Source organism: Poecile atricapillus, chromosome 1 (assembly GCF_030490865.1).
Source record: "Poecile atricapillus isolate bPoeAtr1 chromosome 1, bPoeAtr1.hap1, whole genome shotgun sequence".
Classification (NCBI taxonomy): Eukaryota; Metazoa; Chordata; class Aves; order Passeriformes; family Paridae; genus Poecile; species Poecile atricapillus.
In genome coordinates, this window is record NC_081249.1 from 90701614 (window position 1) to 90713219 (window position 11606).

At 44.4% G+C, this 11606-nt stretch overlaps 1 protein-coding gene across 1 annotated transcript in view; it reads left to right on the forward strand.

Moving 5' to 3' along the window:
- Positions 1-11606, forward strand: part of FSTL1 (follistatin like 1) — a 52081-nt gene that overhangs the window by 11515 nt on the left and 28960 nt on the right. The window lies entirely within an intron of this gene.

Sequence of the window (11606 nt, forward strand, 5' to 3'; positions counted from 1 at the left end):
TCAGATAAAGAGAGCTCATGCACTTTTTCTGTGGCCAAGCTAGTTGGAAGTCTTTTTTTGTCAGTGATGAGAGGTGAAAGAAGATAGTTCCCTTTCCTGAGGTGATGCTTTCACCCTGTGCTCTGCTGCAAGCTTGAAGATAATTTTCAATAAAATTCTGGCAAGATGCAACGAAGCCAAATTTCTCAGGGCTGTGATTTTTAGACTTAGAGCCAAACTTCCTAAAGACATGCATCTAAAAGAGTGGTTACAGAGTGTGTGAGTTGCTCTGCCTGTGAGCTGCCCTGAAGAAAGGTGAGCATCTCCTGTGCTGCTTTGTCTTTGTGCTCCCTCTTCTTTTTCCTCTGCCCTTAGGCAGCTGAAAACTGAACTCTGCCCCCAGAATAACTCTGGATGTTGGGGATGAGGGTGAAGATAGTTTTTTATCTTTACAGGCATGAGTGAAAACATTGCAAAACAGAGCATAGGGAGTGCAAAAGGGGTGCCCTCCCTCTCTGCTCCATCACATTCCCTACAGCCCCTGTGACAGACGCACTTTGTTGGCTGCTCTGTCTTTTGGATGCAGGAGAACATTAATGCTTTTTCAGAGAAGCTGTGGTCTGTCCCCATGGTTCCTCTCACATAAAACCACTGCTTTGGAGCCTCCAGCAGTGTACAGGTGAGGGGGGATTTCCACTTCTCCACGGGATATTTATCCATGGTCTCCTGCTGGAATGGGGAACTTGTCAAGTGTTCATTTATTGCAGGAGGTCACTAGTGATGTGCTCAAGGACATAAGGTACCATAACTGAAGGGTGGATACAGAAGCATTCATCAGCTTAATTCTGTGTCCTTGCTCATACTCATGCAGTGCATGGTAGGATAGTGTCAAGGGAACAACTGCAGTTGTTGGTGGAAGGTGAGGGTGGGCTTACCTGGCAGGACTTGAAAGGCTTCCCACAGACTTCCTGTGTGGTACTGGATTAGAGCTGAAGACAGATAATGTAGCTAACATTCATTTAGTCTCTTAAATGATGATAGTGGTCTGAGCCTAAGTACTTCAAGATGGGTGTTTTGGTAGAATTTTCCTGGTCCTGTGTTAGTGTGTAAGATTCTTAAAGGAGAGCTTTCTACCCCATGACCCCATTGAGGTGATAATGCAGTGTAGTTCATGCCTGCTTTCAGGAAGCAGCTATCTGATAGAGCAGTGGAGAGTGTGCATACAGCTATCTCAGCTTTCATACCTAGGCCTGTTTGTTTAGCCAGCAGGTGTTCACACAGTAAGTACCAGGAGCCCCAAATTAGTTCCTTTCAGCCTCTGTCCCATCCAGCAGCATTATGTGCTCCTAAGAGGTTGTTGAAAGCATTAGGATGTCTCGGGGAGCAGTGCCCATATTTGCATCATTATTTTTTATAGGATTTAGCTGTTAAAAGCCAGGCACACTGCATACTGCTGGCTGCTGTCCCAGTGTTAGTATAGTCTGATCTCTTTGCAGTTGAATGGTTTCCGACAGGGTAGTGGGGAAGGGAGGAATTAAAATGTCTTGGCTCAGATGAAGATACAAAACTTAGGTAAGATGAAGAAATATGGTGAAGTCCATGCATGGAGAATGCAGATGTGTAAAGCATGTGTTTCACAAACTGTTGCTTGCTCTGTTTGATGACATATGAGAAGGTGAAGGAACAAGATTTAATGGAACATTAATATGACTGGAAGAACAACATCCCTTATAGCAGGGCTATCCTGGCATTTTGGAGGATATGAGGCTCATGAAAGTCAATTGTGTTTTGCTGTAACAAAGGACTTGGAGGATTAGGCTTGGACAGCTGAAGTGCAGCGTGGCCACAGCCACCTGCGGCAGCCTTTGGCTGAGATTGCTATCACGCAGCAGGGATGACTGGACAGGTCATGAGCATGTCCTGCAGTGCTTATGGCAGAGTGTGCACAGGTAATGCACTAGTAAAGTGTGGGGCAGCTGTATCAAGGGAGATGAAGCAGTGAGCTGGAACACCTCAGCAGGAAATGCTCCACAACCAAAGTTGTGATACCTTCGCTGTTGAGCACAAATTCATTGCTAAAGGAGAGAGGGAAGCAGTCACAATGTCCCTTTTAGAGACTTGATTTTCATCCACACCCTGGACTTAATGTTGCTGACTGAAACATTAAAGGCTTCTTGTGTTAAGGTTCACTGCTGGGACTAGACTGTGTTTGTGTACATGTTTCACAGTATCAGGGTTGCCAAGGGCAAGAGCAAGCAATACACGCATGGGTAAGGGGGTTGTTGTTCACCCAGTAGGTGAGAATTGGTGTCAAGGCCTCATGAGTGGCAGGCTCCTAAAGATCAGCACAAATGTGGAAGACGTTCACGTCCACAGTAAGATATTTAGCCTCTCTTTGGTGAGGACTGTTTCCTTCTGAATTACTGTATTGAAGTGGCTCAGGAATTAGAAGTGCTGGAGCACTTAAAGCACAAGTAGGAACATGGAGCCAGCAGTTGGATTTGCCTAGGCTCCAATGAAGTTGTTCAGTGTTGTGATTGCAATAAATCTTTCATTACAGGCTAAGATTATTTACCATACTTGCCTTTGCCATAAACTAAAGGAGCAGACACATACCATCCCTTCAGCTTGGTGAGACAACTTTCTAGGGCTGGTGTCTTGCCTGTGTCTGACCTGAAGTGCCTACACCCTCAGAAGGTCTGGGTGTTTGGCAGGGAAGGACTGGTTTGCAAGTTTTATTCTAGGAGCGCTGTTAGACCTTCAGTAAGGAACTTGTGGGGCTTCTTGGGGTAGTGGGGTTTTTTGAGAGGGTATTTTTGGCTTTGTTTGTTTTCTTGTTTTCAGGTTATTTCAAACTGAGCTAACCCAAGTTACTGAACATTAACTTAAATCAGTAAGTTAGTAAGTTACTGAGCAGTAAGATTGGCTTTCTTTGCAAAGCAAACCAATACTCAAAAAGTTCTGTGTTGAGTTCCTGAACCTTTCATTGCACAGCATTAGACTTTCAGTAATTGCAAAATTTCCAGATGGCCTGCCGCACCTTACATTGGTTAACTGTGGTGCAATACATTGCTGCAGTATCACATGCTATTTCTAAAATAGTTTTGGGTGAAACCAATCATGTTATCTTAATAGATTTCCTACAACCTGCACATTAGTACAGGTAGTGTCTAGTGTAGCTTTGTTTAACAAAGCAAATGGGACATCTAATACATAAGATTTATGTCTACAATACACAATGATATGTACTTTTAAGGTTTTTTCTCAGTATTCAAAGGCTACCAGTGATTTCCTGGCATGCTTAAGTCAAAGCTGGCTCTGGGGACATATTTTAATAAATGCTTTGGGTGTGTGAACTTCCTGGGTTTTCTTATATCTTTGTCAAAAAATAAAACCTATTGTCCCTTCTAAGTTTCCTGTCTTAATTTCTTTCAACACATTGCATTTTACATCTGAAATCTGCTCTGCATAGGAGCAGAGGGTCTGGTTGCATTGGGAATTGTAAAAGCAGACTGCTTCTACATTCAGGTGATGTCATTCCTGGAAGGGGAGGGTGGTGTCAGTAGTGCAGGTATTAGGGTCAGGAGGGCTTTCTTGTACCAAATTAGGTGGTGGAGGATGCTTCTGCTTTTACAGTAGGCTCTGAGCTAGTGGGAGCATGAGCAGTGCTGATAACTCTGGCAGACCTGGCTTTATCTTTTGCACCTACAGCTCCCTGCCCTCATGCGGAGCAGTAGCTAGCCAAACCAGCCTTTCCAACAGCAAAGAATGCTGCATCAATTTCTGTAGAATAAATATCTTTAATTACCTCTGTAGCCCCTTTATTTGCCTCTTTTTTTTCAAGTCTCTTCTAGGCCTTTCATGGCAAGGAAGACATTTTATTCTGTACTTATCTGTTCTTTCCCTCCTTCAATGTACAGTCTGGGATCTCACCACTCGTCAGCAGTGCAGTCTAATATGCTGGGCTGCAAATTGTAGTGGCTGAGGCAGAAGCATGTGTTTCTTTCTGCTGACTTTATTAGAGGAGCAATAAATTCTGGCTGGCCAAAAAGGTGGACAGCCAAGGCTGGCAGACAGCTGTGCAAGCTAATGTCTTAAACTGCTGCAGTTGGATTTGCCAGATGCTGCCTTCTGAAACCTATAGTCTGCCTCTGGTTTGTGTCTATCAGAGTTTATTTTTTCCCCTTAGAAAGTAATGGCAAAAACTGGCTCGTCTTCACTTGGGTTCTGCAGGAGAAGCTAACATCCTACAGGGATATTTCCTTTCACCCCCCAGTGCAGCCCCGGTTGCAAATGAGACACTTAATGTCATACATGGACTTTGCTGAAGTTGTGGCAGAAGCTGGGGCTGTCCCATGCTTAATCAAGACTGCAAGAATAGTGTGACCTTCTTTTTAGTTACTCACTGCATTCATTAAATGGGAAATTTTCTGTGGAATACCAAAATTGTTTATACTGCATTAAGCAAGGGAGGTTTGCCAAATATTTTATGCTTGTTTAACTTAAAATATGTCCAAACTAAATGCGCTTCCCTGCCCTTGATTTGATTTTGACATAAAGCATGAAAAACACCAAGTTTCAGCCTGCCACACTTGTCTTTCTGGTGTCTATATAGTTCCACAAACAAGGAGATTTGTGGAGAAACATGAGCTCAGCCATTTCTGCATTTTTGCAAAGGGAGAGCATGGGCCACTGCCCTTGCTTTGTGGAGCTGAGCTCTTCAGATCAGAGGGGATATTTTCAGGCAGTGTTAGGCTGGTGCTTTGGGCTGTGTTTCCAGCGAGGCTGAAGGCTTTTGTTTCTTTTCTGTATCACTAAGCATTTCCAACATCTGTGAATGTCAGGCTGTTTGGAGGAATGTTCTCCCCTGGCTGAAGAACTGAAGAAGATCAGATGATTTTCTCTTTGAGGGAGGAGGTTAAAGGGAGGCATGCAGGGCTAGATACAAAAGGTAAAAGTCAGTCTTCTGTAGTATGGTTCACAGGAGGATGGAAAGCCAAGCTCAGATCATCAGTGGTGTCACCTCTGATTCAAGGAGTAGCAGTTGGGAGCCCCAGTGGTTGAAAGCATGGGTAGGATTGTGTTTGCATGTTGTATCACAGACACTCACTCTGATTAGGGAGACCAAAAATTCACAATGTCTGGCTTTTTGCTGTTGTATGGGAAAACAGAGACACATAAAAAATATTACCATTAAATGAACAAGCAAAAAAACCCCATGGAAATAACCTGTTGCTAAGCCAACTGACCTGGCTTTGGTTATTAGAGACCTGTTGTCTGTGCAGAGATCTTGGCTTCCACTGCCGCTATAAACTTCTAGGTTTCTGGGACATTTCCCAAAGTCTGGTACAATCGCGTTCATTGCTTAGGGAGGAATTGCTGCTGTGTGAGTACCTCTCACATCTGTGGGGGCCACTGCAAGATACATTGTCATGTATCTTTTTCTACCACCTTCTTTTTTCCTTGAATACTCCCCTATCCCATGTTCCTGAGCTGGAAAGTGTAAATCTGCTGACCTGCAGCTCCAGCTGCTGTGAAAAATTAGTTTTTTCATGGGGGGAGATATGTGCTGCTTGTGTGGCTGCTGTTTGTGTGATCAGGGAAAATGGCACTTTTGAAGGTGGTGCCTTGTGTTGGCAAGACCTGGCTACCCAGAAAGACCCTGGCCCTTCTAGGGGTGAATTACTGCAGGTGAGTGCTGTTCTGGTATCGGGGAGGAAGACACCTAGGACCTGTAGTCCTGAGCTCTGGCTGCAGCTGGTTTGTTATTTCTCAATGTTTTTTTCTTATGCAGTCCAGAGCATCTATAATTTTATTTTGCTGTCTGCTGCATCATCAATCTCAGCCCATTAGAGCATTTAAAATCATAGAATACCCTGAGTTGGAAAGGACCCAGAAGAATCATCAAGTCCAGCTCCTGACCCTGCACAAGACACCCTAAGAGTCACACCCTGCACCCAAGAGTGTTGTCCAAACACTTCTTGAACTCTGTCAGGCTTGGTGCTGTGACCACTTTTCTGGGAGCCTGTTCCAGTGCCCAACCACCCTTCTGGGTGAGAACCTTTTCCAAATATCTAATCTTAACCTCCCCTGATGCATTTTCATGCCATTTCCTCAGGTGCTATCACTAGTCACCAGACTTTTTGCTGCTTAATTTGCTGCTTAATTACTTGAGCAGATGTCAAACCTATGAAAGGTAGGCTGTTGCTACATCTTTCTTACTTTAAGCAAAGACAAGCAAATAAAGTCCTCACATCCAGGTGGTTTTCATCCTTTGTCGAGAGATGTGGTGGTAACCACTGACTCTGTACTGTTAAGAGCACAGGGCTATGCTTCTCTTTTGAGAAAATACAAATTAGAAAAGATGAAGGCCAAACATGGGGGTGTGAGCTGCCTGTGTGCTCGGCCCCACAGTGCTTGCTTACCCAGTAAACTAAGAGGGAATTTTCATGAGTGGAGCAGCAGTAGCTCAGCCACCTTCACAGGCAAAGGGTTTGTAGTACCTGTGAATTCAGACTGCTGCTGCACTCTTTCAGGTCCTGAACTTCATCCCATGATGTGGTTGCTTGATGAAGGAATATAAAGCGCATACTGGGATCTGCTGCCACACAATCCAGGTTCCAAGGGGACCCTAGCTCCAGGGGATGGCCATGTCCTACCTGCCCTGCCTCTTCTCTGTGCTCTCAGTCATATCCTGCCCCTGCCCCTTCTATGAAACTGCCTGCTGATTCAGTTCTTCACCTTTGTACTATTTGTCCTGTTTTCTTCTGGCCTCAGCCTTGCCATCTGTAATGACGGATGACCTGAAAGGGAGATGTAGCCCCACTGCCTTTCATTTCATCACTTCACGCTGTACCCCCAAGCAGAAGATGCCTGCAAAATCCTCAATCCCAGAAGAGAGCTCGTTTGGCATTCCTGTTTAGTTCATGTATGAGCAATGTGATTTGGATCTGTGAGCTGTAATGGGAAAAATTGTTCTCAGCAGAGACTGAAGTTAAAAGAAGAGACAGAAGTAAAAAGGTGCTAAAACGGTCACTGTGTGTAAATTGGTGATTTCCACAAACACACACTAAATTGCTACAGTCCTTGAGAGATGCAGCCATCTCCCCACAAGCAAGAGGCAGCAGGGTGACTCTCCCACCAAATTCAGGCTCTTGCAGAGCTGCTGATGTCTGCTCTGTGTTTTGAGCACAACTTTAACAATTTCTTGAACAGGGACAAAACAACTTAATCTTGCTCTTAGAAACCATTGACCTTTTTCTGTTGACACTTGAAAAGGAAAAGTCACCCTCAGGCAAACTTCTGACATGGAAACATTTCAACCTGAGCAGCTCAGTGCTGGCAAAGTTCTCAGTAGTGGAAAAGATGTCTTCATAAGAGAAAGTGTCAGGCTGCTTTTAAGCATTAGGGTGCTACCTGTGACACCCATAACAGTGGGTGACACCTTGAATTCTGTGAATCTGCTGGCTCAGCTGCTCTCCATTTCTCAGAGGACCTTTAGAGGAGGTCAGGCTGTGGAGTACAAACTGGAGTTGGAGGGGAATCAGAGCTGCTGTTTCATATACACAGCTTGGCATGTCTTTGTATTTTCCAGTCACAAGGATGTCTTGCAAATACCAGATGTGTGGAAAACTGTGCCTTTACCTTGGCCTTTACTACATTTCCCATCATGGTACTTGACTCCTTACAGGCTGTGGCTGAGATTCTGCCATGGCTTTGGCAATGTCTGCATTATTAAATTAAACTTGTACAGGATTATTTGCCAACTGTGGGGCCAAGGGAGACTGAATGGCCAACATCTATGCTGCTGTTAGACTGTCTTAGCTCTTATTTAGAGATGCATGTGAATTACTTCTTGGTTACTGGGGGTCTGTGCTAACCCCTAAACCATGTCTGAGAACTTACAGACCACACCATTGGCCCTATTCTCTGAGCTTAGATTTCTGGGATTTTCCTGCTAGTGCCTGATCTCTTGAATTTCCCAAGGTAAGCACAGCCTCTGAGCCTTGGTGCTCTGGGCCCGTCCCAAAACCATAGAGTTCCTCAATTTTTCCCTTTGTGGTTTTCAGGAGTGGATTGCGCTCTGTCAGCCCTTGGTGGCTTCTCCTACTGCCTCAGGGTATTCCTGTCCACAGCTGAACTTCAAGAAGCTTTGCTGGGATTAGCCTAGACATGGAGGATTACTGAAATATCTGTGATATCTGTTATGAATTCACTCCATTTAGTGCTCTAAACTCTTCCTCCTTACTTCTGAATTATCAGCCTTAGCTATTGCTTACGAGTTTGTTAGAAACACCAGCACGGAGATGAGCTGACACCTCACGATGAATTGACATAATTTATTGTGTGCCATGGAGGAGTCTTCAATCTCCAGTTCTGGTGATACAACTCCAAGTAGCATAGGGGTAAAAACTTGTGTAACACGCTTTTCTGTATATGGGTTGTGTCCCTGCTATGAAATCTTGTCTGTGTTTCTGAGCAGTGGAGAGCTATGCAGTAAAATGAATCTCCCGTGAAGGCTGCTCGTCCTGATATTTCTTCATGTAAAATTCCTTCACCAACAGCTTCAAGGACAGTACTGTATTGCACAGACACTTAATGCTGTAGAATTTGTCTTGGGAAATAATATAATTGCATTTTTTTCATAACAAAGCCATTATACTGTCAAAAGCCTAATTTTCTGTTACATTAGCCGACAGCCAGCAGAGATTGCTGGGAAAAGAAAGTGCTTAGCTTAACCTAAATTTTTTGCTAGCAAGAAAAATGGAATGAAAACAAAATGAATTTATAATGAAATGGATTTATTTCTGGGCTCTCCTATTGTGCTGTTGTTTGCTTTCTTTGAGGGCATTTAGAGCTGATTAGCAGCCCTGGAGACAGAAGTCCATTATTTATCCAAAGAGCAGCCAAGAATGGAGAGACAACAATGCAGCTTTCCTCCCTCCCTTTTTCTCTATCCTCTGCATCCCTCCTGCATTCCCAAAACAAGCCTCAAATTTTCCCAGAAGGGAGCATTCTTCATCAAAGAGAGGACAACTAAGTCTGTGTGGTCTGCTGCCTTCTGTTGGAGATGCCAGCAGAGGATTTGCTGGAGGTCTCCAGTTCCTCGGGGTCAGGTCCCCGTGCTGGGGAGAAGTGTGGGATGCCTGCCTGGGCTGTGGGAGGCAAAGGGCTGGCAAGGGTGTCTGAATCCATCTGTGCTTAACCAGCTTTCTGGGAAGCAGGATCACAAGGGCTGTTCGAGGAACAAGGAAGACAAACGTATGGTCCCACTGAAGCCTGCACAAAAAAATTTGCTTCTTTCCGTGGGAATTAAAGCTAGGGGGAAAAAGTGGGAGAGCCAGATATGAGCTGGTCTGTGGCAGCATCTCTACCCTCCTCCTCCTCCCTGGGTCTCAGGAATTGTTCCTGGAATCTCTGCATGCTCTATCTGTGGTGCATGGGCGCTTAGATACCTGCTGAGATCGCAAGCATCCATGGCAATTGTTGCCTGTAGCATGGCATTTTTAATTGCAGGTTTAGAGGCAATTACAAATACTTTGAAACACAGCCCTGGTTTATTGGAGAAGGTTTACAATGTGGGGAAAATGCTGTCTTTTGTCTCTCAGCTGCCCACTGAGGTAACAGCATGCCCAATAATGGATATCAGCTCCAAAACAGTAGGGGATTTAGTTCTGGAGGTGGCTGTTCCCTCTCTGAAGCAAAACTAGAGCTGCCTCATGTTGTTCTGTTTGTTCCCAGACTATTGTAACCATGAGTAAATCCATTCTGCTTTGTCTCCATCCCTAATCTTGCATGTCACATCTTATACAGAGGATTCTTTTTCCCTGGAAGGAACAGGAATTTGATGATCATGGTTTACTGTCCTGATTAGAACCTTAGCTAAACTTGCACTGTAGTGAAAATACTAAATTCAGTTTTGTAACCTTTCCTTGCCCTCTTCTGGTCATGAAATGGTTTAAAACTGCATATTTTCACCGCTGATTTGGCCTGTCCCTCAGATTTCAATGCAATAGGAGATTTTTGGATATCATGCTTCTTTAAAATTATTGTTGATAATCAAAACAGAGATTACTTTTATAAAAGAGCATTATTTATTAAGTCAGACATCTGTTTTTCCTCTCTCTTTTCCTCCCTTATGCTGAGCAAGAGAATGAAATGCCAGGGAGGGAATATGTTGTTTAAGTATAGAATGCTTATGAGTAGAATGCGTATGCTTAGATTAGCTAAAGCATAGAATTTATTCCTATGCCAGTGTGAATAAATATGTATGAATCAGCCATGAATACAGTCAGCCTTGACATTAGGGGAAGGCTTATAACTGTAAGAGAGTTTTGAGACCAGGCTTTCCGTGGGTGTGAGACAGCCAAAAATAACAGCCTTTATTAAGTACCATGTAAATGGAGCTGGGCAAAAAGGGAGCACCCATAATATGGAAATGGACTTGGTGTCTCACAAAGAGCCTCCCAGCCCTGTGTTCTTCTGTGTGATCCCATTCAAGGTAAGGGTTGGTGACAGGGACTATTGCTGGAGGGCAGGAGCACCAGTGTGCTGGGAAAGTGGGCAAGGAAAGTCATCTGGACAAGCAGGGAGTAGAGAGATGAATTTCGTCTTACTCCAAAGCATCAGAAAGATATCAAAGACTGTGTGACTGCCCAAACACCTTGAGGAAATGAAGTTTCCACAAGGACAAAGTTACAGGAGTGAAAATCAATCATGAGAGGGGATGACAAAGGACAGGAAGCAGTCTACAGTTTGACAACACAGAGCAATGAGAGCTGCTGGCAACTGGAGAAAGTTCAGTACTAATGAACAGAAGCTCTGGCACTCCAGAGAGAAATTAAACAGCCTGTGGACAGCAGAAATGGTTGTGTAGCAGAGAGACACTCCAGGTGATTGAGTTTATTACCAGGAGCATCCTTGTTGAAAACCCCACATTGCAGTGGTGGTGTGAAGGAAAAAACACATTTCTCCTCTGGAATGGTGCTTTTGCTGTTTCTGCCTGGGGTTCCCTTGTACAGGGCAAGACTGAGGTGGAAAGGACAGTGCCAGGGGACGAGAGGTTCAGCAGCAGTGGGATGCAGGGACAGAGCTCTGCCATCCACAGCTCCTACAGCAGTTATGAGTTGTTTTAGTGATCAGTTAGGCAGCACAAAGTCACCTTTTCTTGCCTTGTGACTTTGGTAAGGTGGTATGATAATGGGGCCATTCACACATTTGACTGCTTGGGTGGTATGAAAAAAATAATTGTCTTGGGGAAATATTAGGAGAAAGGACCTGTGTAAAGAGGACACACAAAAAGAGCCACTTCTTTACTCTGGTGATAAATTGTCTTGTGTGCATATGGCAGTGGTGCAGTTTATACACTTACAGAAAAAGCCCATGCAATTAATTCAGCCACCTCTGAGACATGACAGGGGAGGGAAATAGGGAAGCACTTGCCTCATACTATATGATACACAACAACTGCAAGGACATGGCTTTTCAGAGCATTCACAACAGCCCATGTGACAGGGACTGCCGAGCAAAAAGGAATGTGCTGAGTGGCCAGCTAAGGGACTACCATGGATTTTCTAAGAGGTCTTTGCCCCACATCTGTTGGTGTGCCTCTGGTTTGTATGCACAAA